Consider the following 11,566-nt stretch of genomic DNA (forward strand, 5'->3'; position numbering starts at 1 on the left):
GATCCCTGACGGGTTTAGTGTAACCCAGTGTAGGCAGCCCGGGAACTAGTCGGATTCTCACATTTGTGTCCTTCTCACCGTTAGGGTCAGTTTCCCAAGACCAGCCTAGATTGAAGGGGGGTGGAGAGTGGGGACGGTTCGTGGTATTGTAGGATGAGGGAGTAAGTTGCTTCGTGGTGGCAGTGGCGCCTATATGGGGGGGCAGTGTCACCGGACACTTGGGCGACTAGATGATTTTTGTGCCTTTGTGTCCCGTGAGTCCCCACTTCCCGCCCCCCATACTCTTGCGCCCAGAACGCAGACCCTTTTGAACCTTCCTGGGACCAACTGAATGGCTCCACGCCGCCCCTCTCCCCCGCAAGCCTGTGACTACTACCTGCAACCTGCAGGCACTTAGGTCCACTAGCTGGCAGCATCTTGTAGCTGGACCTCACAGCCCCAAAGCTCGGCTTTGTCTTTTATCTCCCTCACTTCCTCTCTTCAGAAAGGGGGGTGCGAGGCTCTCTGCCTTTCTGAATGCTGGGCTGGTACCTGAAACCCTTTTTCCTACCCATTCTCAGAGTAATCCAGAGCTCAGAGAACGCTACACTGTTCTTCCGGCTGTCACCTGCACACACACTGTGAGCCTGAGTCGAGCTCTAGAAGGAGCCAGAACCTTCTGCCCTATCTAAATGGCTGAGTGTTCCATTGCCTTGTCATTGAAGCTGGCGTAGTTATGTTTAGTGGGAGCCCTAGCAACTCTCCTAGGCTACCTTGGGAAAGTCCCTAGGGGCACCAAGCAAGAAAAGTTTTTCTGTTGTCCTCAGTCCTGTACACCCTGAGGTGGCCCAATATTCTGGAGAGTATTAAGCTTTGTGTGGGAGCAAGGCATCTGAGAAAAGTATTGCCTTAGGGGATGAAGAGTTTGTGTTTGTGTGTGTGAGGGGCTGACGGGGTGAGAATGAAGCCTCCCCCTCCATACTGTTTAAACACTTCAGGGAGTGTTTCTAAACACTGGGCAATGATATAGATGAAAAAAAAATCACTTGATTCTGGAGCCTTTCTGCCTTTCTCCCATTCAAAGGTGGTTTTACTGTGGCCAACAACCTCAAGTGTGCAGCCTTCCAAACAAAAGAGGTCAATGTTGTGATTAAACTGGTTCGTCTTTTGTCATGAGGTGTCCATAGGATATGTGGCTCTGGACAAGACCTTGGCATGTCTCCCTTTCTCTGACCAACGTGCAGTCTAGCTGAGGTTTCCGGCCAAGCCTAAGATGCAACCAGAGGCAGTACCCAGGAAGAGAAGGAGAACCCTGTTCTTGTGAGCCAGCCGTCTCCTTCAAAGGCCTTGTATACAGTGCAATTTCCTTTAACATAGGGCGATTATGGGTGTTTTTGAATTTTGATGCTTTCCCAGTGGATTGTGGATAAGACCCCAAATTTTCTTCTTGCACTCACCCTACCCTGCTAACCTCTTCAGGAGATCAAGGATATACAAAAGAAAATCTCTTCCAAAGTTAAAAGCACCATGCAAGTGTCAGGCACTTCTAGGTGAATTCTAGGACGAACATACTGGAGGATCTCCTAATGCAGTTAAGCTCACTTGGGCAGGAGCCTAAGCTTGCCTCAGTTGCTTGTCAGCCTTGGGGCTGGTGGTGGTGGTGGTGCTCATCTTCTCTGTGAATATGGAAATGTTCAAGTTTTCTTTTTCTTTTTTTTTTTAAAGGCATATCACTTCCCTGGAATTTTTTTTTAAAGATTTTATTTATTTATTTGACAGAGACAGCCAGCGAGAGAGGGAACACAAGCAGGGGGAGTGGGGGAGGAAGAAGCAGGCTCCCAGCAGAGGAGCCTGATGTGGGGCTCAATCCCAGAACACCGGGATCACGCCCTGAGCCGAAGGCAGACGCTTAAGGACTGCGCCACCCAGGCGCCCCATGTTCAAGTTTTCTACTTGGTGGCTGAGAGCGTATGTCTGTTTGAATTCTTTCCTAGGGCAGTTTGCAACCAAAGGCTACGATTGCAGAAGTGGTCCAAAGCCAAAAGTGGAAGTGACTTTGAGTAAGTGAGCTGGATCTACCTGGCTTCTAGGTGAGGTTAGCTCACGTGGCCTGGCCTATTCCAACACCATCCAGATATGACTTCATAATGCAATTGAGACTTCAACATTCAGGGGCACTGTTTTTACTCTTCTTACAGCCTAGACCAAAGTTTGGTGTAATATCAGAGGCAAAGTGAGATTGATGCGAGAGACCCAGAGAGTAAAGGTATTTTCTTTTCCCCAGTAAAGCAGGGTTTCTCAATCTAAGCAGTACTGACCTTATGGGGCCATATGATTCTTTATTGCGAGGGCTGTCCTGGTATTGTAGGGTGTATAGCAGCATCTCTAACCTCTGTCCACTAGATGCCAGTAACACCCCCCACCTTGTGGCAACCCAAAATGTCTCCAGACATTGTCGCCTGTCCCCTAGGGGGCAGAATCAGCCTCTCCACTGAGAACCACTGCCATTTAAAGTAGTGTCGTATTTCAAAGACTGTATTTTACCTTAATTCTCCCCACAAAGCACATCCAGATCTTGTATTGAACAGAATCTCAGAAAATATGGAATAGTTTGTAAGGAAACAGCATAAAAAGCAGTTCTTGCAAATCGAGACATTTTGACAAATGATTAAATTCATTGTTATAATCCTTGCCGCCTCCCCCTCACCATGGAACTTGTGTTGAGCACTCACTGTTAAGTAGGGTGTTGATTATAGCAAAGACCTGTAAAGGCACAATTACAGCCTTCAATATACTAAGGAACTATTGACCTTTATGTCCCCAAAGGGAAAGGGTTACAGATTTTCGTGGATTACCAGTTTCTGGATTGAATCCAACCTGGCTTTCTCCCCCTATTATTTCCCTTTTGTCCTCAAACAGTGACTTATTCTTTAAGGTTCTGCCTTAGGGAGATTGCTCTTTGTCTTGCTAAGCACCATAGCTCTACGTTGAATTTTTTGTGACTTTTCTGTATGTGACGCATAAGCCACCATAACAATGTATCCAGCATTGAAATGACCACAGCATCGCAAAGCCTTTAACAAATTGAACAGTTTGAAGGGCAGGCTTTTATTTACAAAGGAAAAGGCTTCTAGTCACCTGCACATTAGAGAAATACTCAAGGTGGCAAAGACAAAGAAAAGAAATGGAATGGAAGAAGAGGTGATTCTTAAAATTCTGTGGAGTGTTGATTGTGGGTTTTAACTCAGCCATCGTCTCTCTCTCTCGCTGCCCCTGGACATCAAAGAACGCTAATGTGAGTTGTAGGATCCTGCTCAGGATTTCAGCAAAGGAAAACACAGGCGGAAGTGGGGAATATCTGTTCAAAATCAGCTGAGTGAGCGCCTGCCTTAGAAAAATGAGTTTCCAGTGAGCCAGACCTACATCAGTGTCACTTGCTTTAAGTCCTAGGCCAATACCGTGCAGATGTAGATGGCAACATGTTACTTGTGAAAATCCAACACAGGCACTACAAATCAGCACAGTTAAACTTTGTATATTCATGAATTATGATTCTCTTGCCAAGGCTAATTATTTATTTAAGTAAAAGTTTTGCCTGAGTTGGGACCATGAATTGCTGTAAGTAATTAAAAACACATTTCACATTTCAAAAGTGTGTTCAAATTCTTGTATCACAACAGGATCCCTGTAATCAAGGCATAAGGCCTTAAATAGTGATTAATCTTAATAAAAGAAGTGTAAACAGAACGATACTTCATGGATTAGCTAAGGACTTTGCTGTGCCTACCATTAATAGGAATGCAAATGCAGCCAGCCCTGGGCAGATTCATGAAGTGGAATTTCAGCAACACAGAACATTCAGAGCTTGCCTTAGGTTCCATGATAGTCAGTGACAGAGACAAGACCCCATTCAAGTCTTGTTGCTTTGTGACTGACTCTGTGTGTGGCCTCAGGAAGGACAGGTTTTGTCTTTACTCTGCTTGCCCCCATCCCCTTGGCTTATTAAAAACCTGCCTTCAAGGAATGATATGTCTGCCCTAATCAAAATACCAGAGTGTTCTCTGTCTCAGGAATAGCTCCGTCTTTAGCCTCCCCCCCCTCCAATTGTCAAAAAGTAAAGCCTCTATCTACTTGGTAAGGAAAGTGTAAGCATGAGGGGACAGGTATTCCTTTCACATAGAGACTTCCTGAGGCATCCAAAATCGCCCCAGTTTCGGGTCAGACTTTGTAATCTGTGGAGGACACAGGGTAGGACAGAGAAAGTTTGTTTCTCCTACCTTTTCAAGAATAGGCAATTTTTTCCAGGGAGGGCTTGGTACAAAAATGAAATTAATTTGAGTATTTTTCTCTGGTGGGTTGGTTGGTATGAAGGAGTATCTGGTGAGCTGTCCTTTATTCTTCATCAATGACACAGATCCTTATGGACAGGGTAACGAGGAGCTAGCTATAGAAGGCTCTTGGAGAGTGGGTCGTGCTAGAGAGTGTAAGCTTTGAAGTCAACAGACCTTGGTTTTAATTCCAATTCCACGTCTTATTAGTTGTATAAAAAAGGGGGGGGCGCCTGGGTGGCTCAGTCAGTTAAGTGTCTGCCTTCGGCTCAGGTTATGATCCCAGGGTCCTGGGATCGAGCTCTACATCAGGCTCCCTGCTCAGGAAGGAGTCTGCTTCTCTCTCTGTCCCTCCCCTCATGCTCTTTCTCTCCCCCCCAATAAATAAATAAAATTTTTAAAAAAGAAAAAGCTATAATTTTGATAAAGTTTGATGTTTTCTTATGAACATTTTTTGCTCTTAGTTCTTATGTTTAGGTCTTTGATTAATCTTGTTAATTTTTGTTCGTGATGTGAGATAGGGATCCACTTTCATTTTTTTTTTTTTTTTGCATGTGGATATGTGGTCCCAACATCAGTTCTTGAAAAAATGATTCCTTCCCCATTGGACAGTCTTGGCACCTTGTCAAAAATCATTTTGCCCATATATATATGGGTTTGTTTCTAGACCCTAAATTCTTTTTATAAAAAAAGATTTATTTATTTATTTGAGAGAGAGAGTCGGCACATGCATGCGAGTGGGGGAGGATCAGAGGGAGAGGGAGAGAAAGAATCCTCAAGCAGACTCCTCGCTGAGCCTGGAGCCCAATGTGGGGCTCCATCCAAGAACTCTGAGATCATGACCTGAACTGAAATAAGAGCTGGTCACTTAACCAACTGAGCCACCCTTGTTCTGCTGGACCCTCAATTCTATCCCAGTTGGGTTAATTTGTCTATCCGTGTTCCAGTACCACATTCTTTTAATTACTATAGCTTTGCATTAAGTTTTGAAATAAGGAAGTTGTGAGGCCTCCAAAATTGTTCTTTTTTCAAGATTGATATGGGTAACCAGGGTCTCCTGACTCCATGTAAATTTGAGGATCAGTATTTCCATTTCATCAAAAAAGGCCATTAGGATTTTAGCTGTGATTACACTGAATCTGTAGATCACTTTGAAGAGTATTTCCATCTTAGCAGTATTGTCTTCCAATCTATGACACACAATGCCTTTCCACTTATTTAGGTTTTCTTTAATTTCTTTCAGGAGTGTTTTATAGTTTTCAGTGTGTAAGTCTTATACCTCCTTGGTTAAGTTTATTATTAAGTATTTTACCCTTTTTGATGCTATTGAAAAATTAAATTGTTTCCTTAATTTCTTTTATGGATTGTTTATTCCTAATATATAGAAACACAAGTGATTTGTGCATGTTGATCTTGTATAACCTGTGGCTTTGTCTAGTTTGTCCATTAGCTCTAATAGTTGTTTTGCTTATTCTTTAGGATCTTTTGTCTATATAAGATCATACTGTCTGTAAGTAGTGATAGTTTTATTTCTTACCAATTTAGATTCCTTTTATTTCTTTTTCTTATCTAATTGTCTGGCCTGGAACTTTTGGTCCAATGTGGAATAGAAGTGAAAACAGTGGACATTCTTGTCTTATTTATGATTTTAGATGCTTTCTTTCAAAAAGGTCTGGTAAAATGACAATGGTAAAATGATTATGTGCACTTCTGGCCCATCCCAGGGACACAGTTTCCAGTAGTGAGTGCCTTAAGTCAGAGATGGAAAGGCAGAATTTTAGGCATTAGTGAGCTGGGAAAGTGTAGGTGTTTTGAGGACCAGGAATCTTCTTCATTTTGGACATGGCTATGGCTTCCTTTTTTAAGTCAGACATTGTGTTAGATCATAGGTTTGAGTAAGACAGTTCCTGGTTTCAAGAAGCTTTAGATCTGTAGGAGGGAAAGAGACACTGCAAAAGATAATCACAACATGATTAGTGCTATATCAGTGGTGTGGGCAAAGTGGTGGGATATGTATAGAGGAAAAAGAATGACTAGTTACTAACTGTCTGTGGGAGTCTGGGAAGGCTTCATGGAATAGGTGATATTCTAACTGGTAATTGAAAGGTTAGAGTTTGCTGAAGAAAGAATAGAGGGAATATAGTCTCTGCAGAGAGAACAACAGGTACAAAAATATGAAGGCATTTACTAAAAGCATATTTTCTAGTCATGTGAGAGCTCTACTATAGCTGGAGCATAGGAAGTGTGTGGGGAAGGTGTGGTAGGAGAAGAAGTGGAAGAGGGAGTGTGCCAGATTGCCAACGAGTTTGTACATCATAGTAAGGAATTTGGCAGTGGAGAAGCAACAGAGATGTTTTCAAAGAAAGGTGGATATGTAATCAAATATTTTTGGTTTTATTTTTCAGAGAATGGGATTGGTAGCTTTATGGAGGATGAAGGAGAGACTAGAGGTGAATAGGGTCAGGGAACTGTTGCAATAGTCCAAGAAAAGGACACTGAACATCTAAACTAAAGCAATAACTATGATAGAAAGGATGGAAGAGAAATTTTTGAGGTAAGATTGACAGTATTTGGTAACTATTTGGAAATACACAGTAAAGCCCAAAGAAGAGTGAAGGATCATGCTAAGGTTGATTGTGTCAATATTAACCAAAATGAGGTATTACACCGAAGGAAATAGGCTTAAATGGGAATAAGATGAATTCAATTTTGAGACAGCTGTGGGAGATTCAGCTAGGTAGTCAGAAATGTGGCTCTGGGTTTCAGAAAGAAAACCAAAGCATAGCAAAGCAAACTAAACAAAACACAGTATCTTAAAAAACAAATGTGAAATGTTCTAGAAAGATAAAGTATACTGAAGACTGAAAACAGACCAAGGGAATTCAGCAATAAAGAGACCTTAACAAGAGGGGTTTCAGTACAGTGGTGGGAGCAGAAATAAGATTGCATTGGTTTGAAGTTTAAATGAGGAAAATTAGAAACAAAGAGATTGTCAAAGAATAAAAAAAGTAAAATTAATATAAAATGAATTCAAAAAGCAAGGCATAAAGTATTGGTTGGGAAAAAAGAGCATTATTTTTTATTGACAAAAGCTGAAGTCTGCAATAAACCTGAGTCATGAACTTTTATGCACAACTAGTGTAGCGTGACAGTTTATAAAACAAAGACTATTATAAGGAATAATTGACAAAATTATGATCCTAGTGGGAGACACTAACCTACCTGTATTAATTAGAATTACTTTTGGCTGCGTGTAAGGAAAGACCTAAAATAGCAGGGGCTCAAACTGGATAAAGGCTTATTTCTCCCTTATGGAAAGAATTCTGGGTATAGATATTCCAGGGCTTTATGTCTTGCTATTCTGCCATCATTAGTGTATTTTGCCTTATAGTCCAAAATTGTTGATTGAACTCCAGTTATCATAGCTACGTTCCACATAGGAGAAAGAGGGAAGAGGAGATTTCCCTGCCACACACACTTACATCACTTACATCACAGTAGCCAGAACTTAGTCAGGTGGGAGCTGCATGGGAGGCTGGAAAATATGGTCTTTTATTTGGTGACAATATGCTCAGCTGAAAGTCAGGCCTCTGCTATCACGAAGAAAATGAATGGTTGTTGGGTTGACAAGTAGCAGCCTGTGCATTATAACGGTCTTAGTCTTTGACAGATCAAATAGACAAAGAAGAAAGCGAACTAACAAATCAAATTATATAATTAATAAGTTCGACTTTATACATATGTCTCTATCTACAACTTAGCGTACTATACAGAACACAGATTTTTACTAAATGCTCATAAACTTTTACAATAATGTTTTCATATTAAAAAGACCACAAAAGAAACTTTAATATATAAAGAAAGCAGAGGTAGTTTAGGTCATAATCTCACATTCTCTGATCACAAGTCAATGTGCCTAGTTATTAAAATCCAAAAGTAAATATATAGACAAAATCAAAGCAGACAGAACATTTAGGAAACTTCCTCTAATAAATAATTTTTGGATCAAAGATAAAATCAAAACTTCAGTTATATATTATTCATGTAATAATGATGAATACAACATAGTAACAACTTAGAGAACACTCTCAATGCTTTATTCAAAGGAAAATCCACATAATTTTTTGTCAAATGGAAAAAAATAAATCACAAAGCTAGAAAAGGAAAAGAAAATTAGGAAGGCACGAGTAATTATTATAGATGAAAGAAGAAATGAGACAGAAAATAGAAACCCCAAAAAACTGATAAGTAAGTGTAAGAGTCAGATTTTGAAATGACACATAAGTTGAAAACTCCTTGGCAAGAGTAGTCAAGAATATAAGGGGAAATAAAGAAAAAGAAAGCGCAACATTAGAAATGTTATGTAGTGGTCCAGTAGTGTGCTCTCAAAATTCATGTTCATTTATAATGTCAGAGTGTGACCCTACTGAAAATAGGGTCTTTGCAGATGTAATTAAAGGATGTCATACTGGATGAGCGTGAGCCCTAAATCCAATGACTTGTGAGCACACAGAAGAGGGGACCGACAGAATAACACACACAGTGATTGGTGGACACACAGAAAAACACAGAGAGACACAGGGAAAAAGGCCAAGTGAAGATGGAGGCTGAGATTAGAGTTACATTGATAGAAGCCAAGGAATATCAGGAGCCCCCAGGAGCTGGAGGAAGCAAGGAAGGATTCTCTCCCTAGAAACTTTGCAGAGAGTAGTGCCCTATAGAAAATTGATTTTAGACTCTGGCTTCCAAAACTGTGAGAGAATAAATTTCAGTTGTTTTAAGCCATCCAGTTTGTGGTACTTTGTAATGGCAGCCCCCGGAAAAAATATATGTCTCAGCTTAAAAATTGAGGGCTAAATATATTATAGGGACTGTTCTAAATGTTCTACACACTTGCGTATATTAACTACTTTCATCCATACAACACCTGGTGAGGGTGCTGAAGCAAGTGCTATTTTACAAATGAAAATACTGAGAGTATTAGTAATTTGCCCAAGTTAAAGAATTCAAACCTAGGTAGTTTGATTTTAGAGCCTGGGGTCTAAATCATACAATTAACATCCTCTCAGACATAGTGTAGATAGATAGTAGAGAGAGAGAGAGAGAACGAGAGAGCGAGAGAAGGTTATACATTTAAAATACTGAGGAAAATTACACAAATTGACCCAAGAAAGGTAGAAAGTTAGTACCTATGGAAAATGTTGTCATATAACTATAAATTTTTTAAATCACAAACCAAACAACAAAACAAAATAAAAACAAACAGAAACAATACTATATAGAGTTTCATAGGTGAGTTCTTTCAAACATTAGAAAAAGTATTTGTGGGAGGGAATTTGATTATGTATTTTAAAAGTTTTATAGACTTTAAATGAGCAGTTCTACCTTCAGTAATTTATTCCAAGGGAATAATGCTATTAATCTATAATATTTAATGCATAGATTCATCAATTATATTCACAATATTGTTTGTAATTTGGAAGCAACCTAAGTATGAAATAGTAGGGGATCAATGGGGCAAGTTATGGTTTATCTTTATTTATTTATTTTGTTATGTTAGTTACCACAGAGTACTTCCTTAGTTTTTGATGTAGTGTTCCATGACTCATTGTTTGCGTATAACATCTTTGAAATAAAATATAACACAGGCATTAAATATAACAATATAGAGCTCATAGTTATAAACCTGGAAATATGTTCTTTTAAATTTTTCCCAGCTTTATTGAGGTATGATTGACAAATAAAATTATATATATTTACGTTGTACAACATGATTTTTTAAGGTGTACAATGTGATGATTTTATATATATATATATATACACATTGTGAAATTATTACAATTGAGTAAATTAATACATCCATCACTTGATATAGTTACCATTTTTATGTGTGTGGGAGAACACTTAAAACCTACTCTCAACAAATTTTAAGCATTCAATAAAATATTATTAACAGTAATTACCATTGGTGTACATTAGACACCCAGAACTTATTCATCTTATAACTGAAAGTTTGTATGCTTTCACCAGTATCTCTCCTTCCCCTGCCACCTCCCATAACCCCTGGCAACCAGTGTTCTACTCTTTGGTTTTATGAGATTTACTTTTTTAGATTCTATATATAATTAAGATCATACAGTATTTGTCTTTTTGTTTCTGGCTTATTTTACTTAGCGTAATATCCTCCAGGTTCATTCACGTTTTTGCAAATGGCAGGACTTCCTTCTTTTTTGTGGCTGTTTTGTGTGTATGTATACCACATTTTCTTTATCCATTCATCCATTGACACTTAAGTGGTTCCATATCTTAGCTATTGTGAATAATACTACAATGAACATGGGAGGGCAGCTATATCTTTGAGATACTGACTTCATATGTTTTGGATACATACCCCAAAGTGAGATTGCTGGATCATATTGTAGTTCTATTTTAAAATTTTAAAGGAACATCCATACTGTTTTCCCCAACTGTACCAATTTACATTCCCACCAACAGTATACAAAGGTTCTCTTTTCTCCACACTCTCGCCAACATTTATTGCTTGGTTTTCTGATAATAGGCAACTTAACAGGTGTGAGATGATATTTCACTGCAGTTTTGATTTGCGTTTCCCTGATGATTACAGATATTGAGTACCATTTCATATACCTGTTGGCCATTTGTGTGTCTTTGGGGGGGAAAATTGTTTATTCAGGTCATTTGCCCATTTTTAATCAGGGTATTTCTTTTTTTGCTTTGAGTTGTGTGAATTCCTTATATATTTTGGATATTAACCCCTTATCAGATATATGGTTTGTAAACATTTTCTTCTATTCTGTAGGCTACCTATTCATTGTATTAATCGTTTCTTTTGCTGTACAGAAGTGTTTTAGTTTGATGTAGTCTCACTTGTATATTTTTGCTTTTATTGCCTATGCTTTTGGTGTTGAATCCACAAAGTCCTTGCCAAGACCAATGATAAGGAGCTTTCCCCTATGTTTTCTTCTAGGAGTTTTATGGTATTGGGTCTTAGAGTTATGTCTTTAATCCAAGTCCAGTTAATCTTTCTATACAGTGTAAGGTAAGAGTAAAATTTCACTCTTTTCTATGTGGATTTCCAGTTTTCCTAGCACCATGTATCAAAGAGACTGTCCTTTCCCCACTGTGTATTTTATCAAAGATTAGTTTATCATATATATGTGGGTTTATTTCTGGATCCTCTATTCTGTCCCATTGGTCTGTGTCTGTATTTATGTTAGTACCATACTGTTTTTATTACT

The sequence above is a fragment of the Ailuropoda melanoleuca genome, chromosome X (assembly GCF_002007445.2).
Source record: "Ailuropoda melanoleuca isolate Jingjing chromosome X, ASM200744v2, whole genome shotgun sequence".
Lineage (NCBI taxonomy): Eukaryota > Metazoa > Chordata > Mammalia > Carnivora > Ursidae > Ailuropoda > Ailuropoda melanoleuca.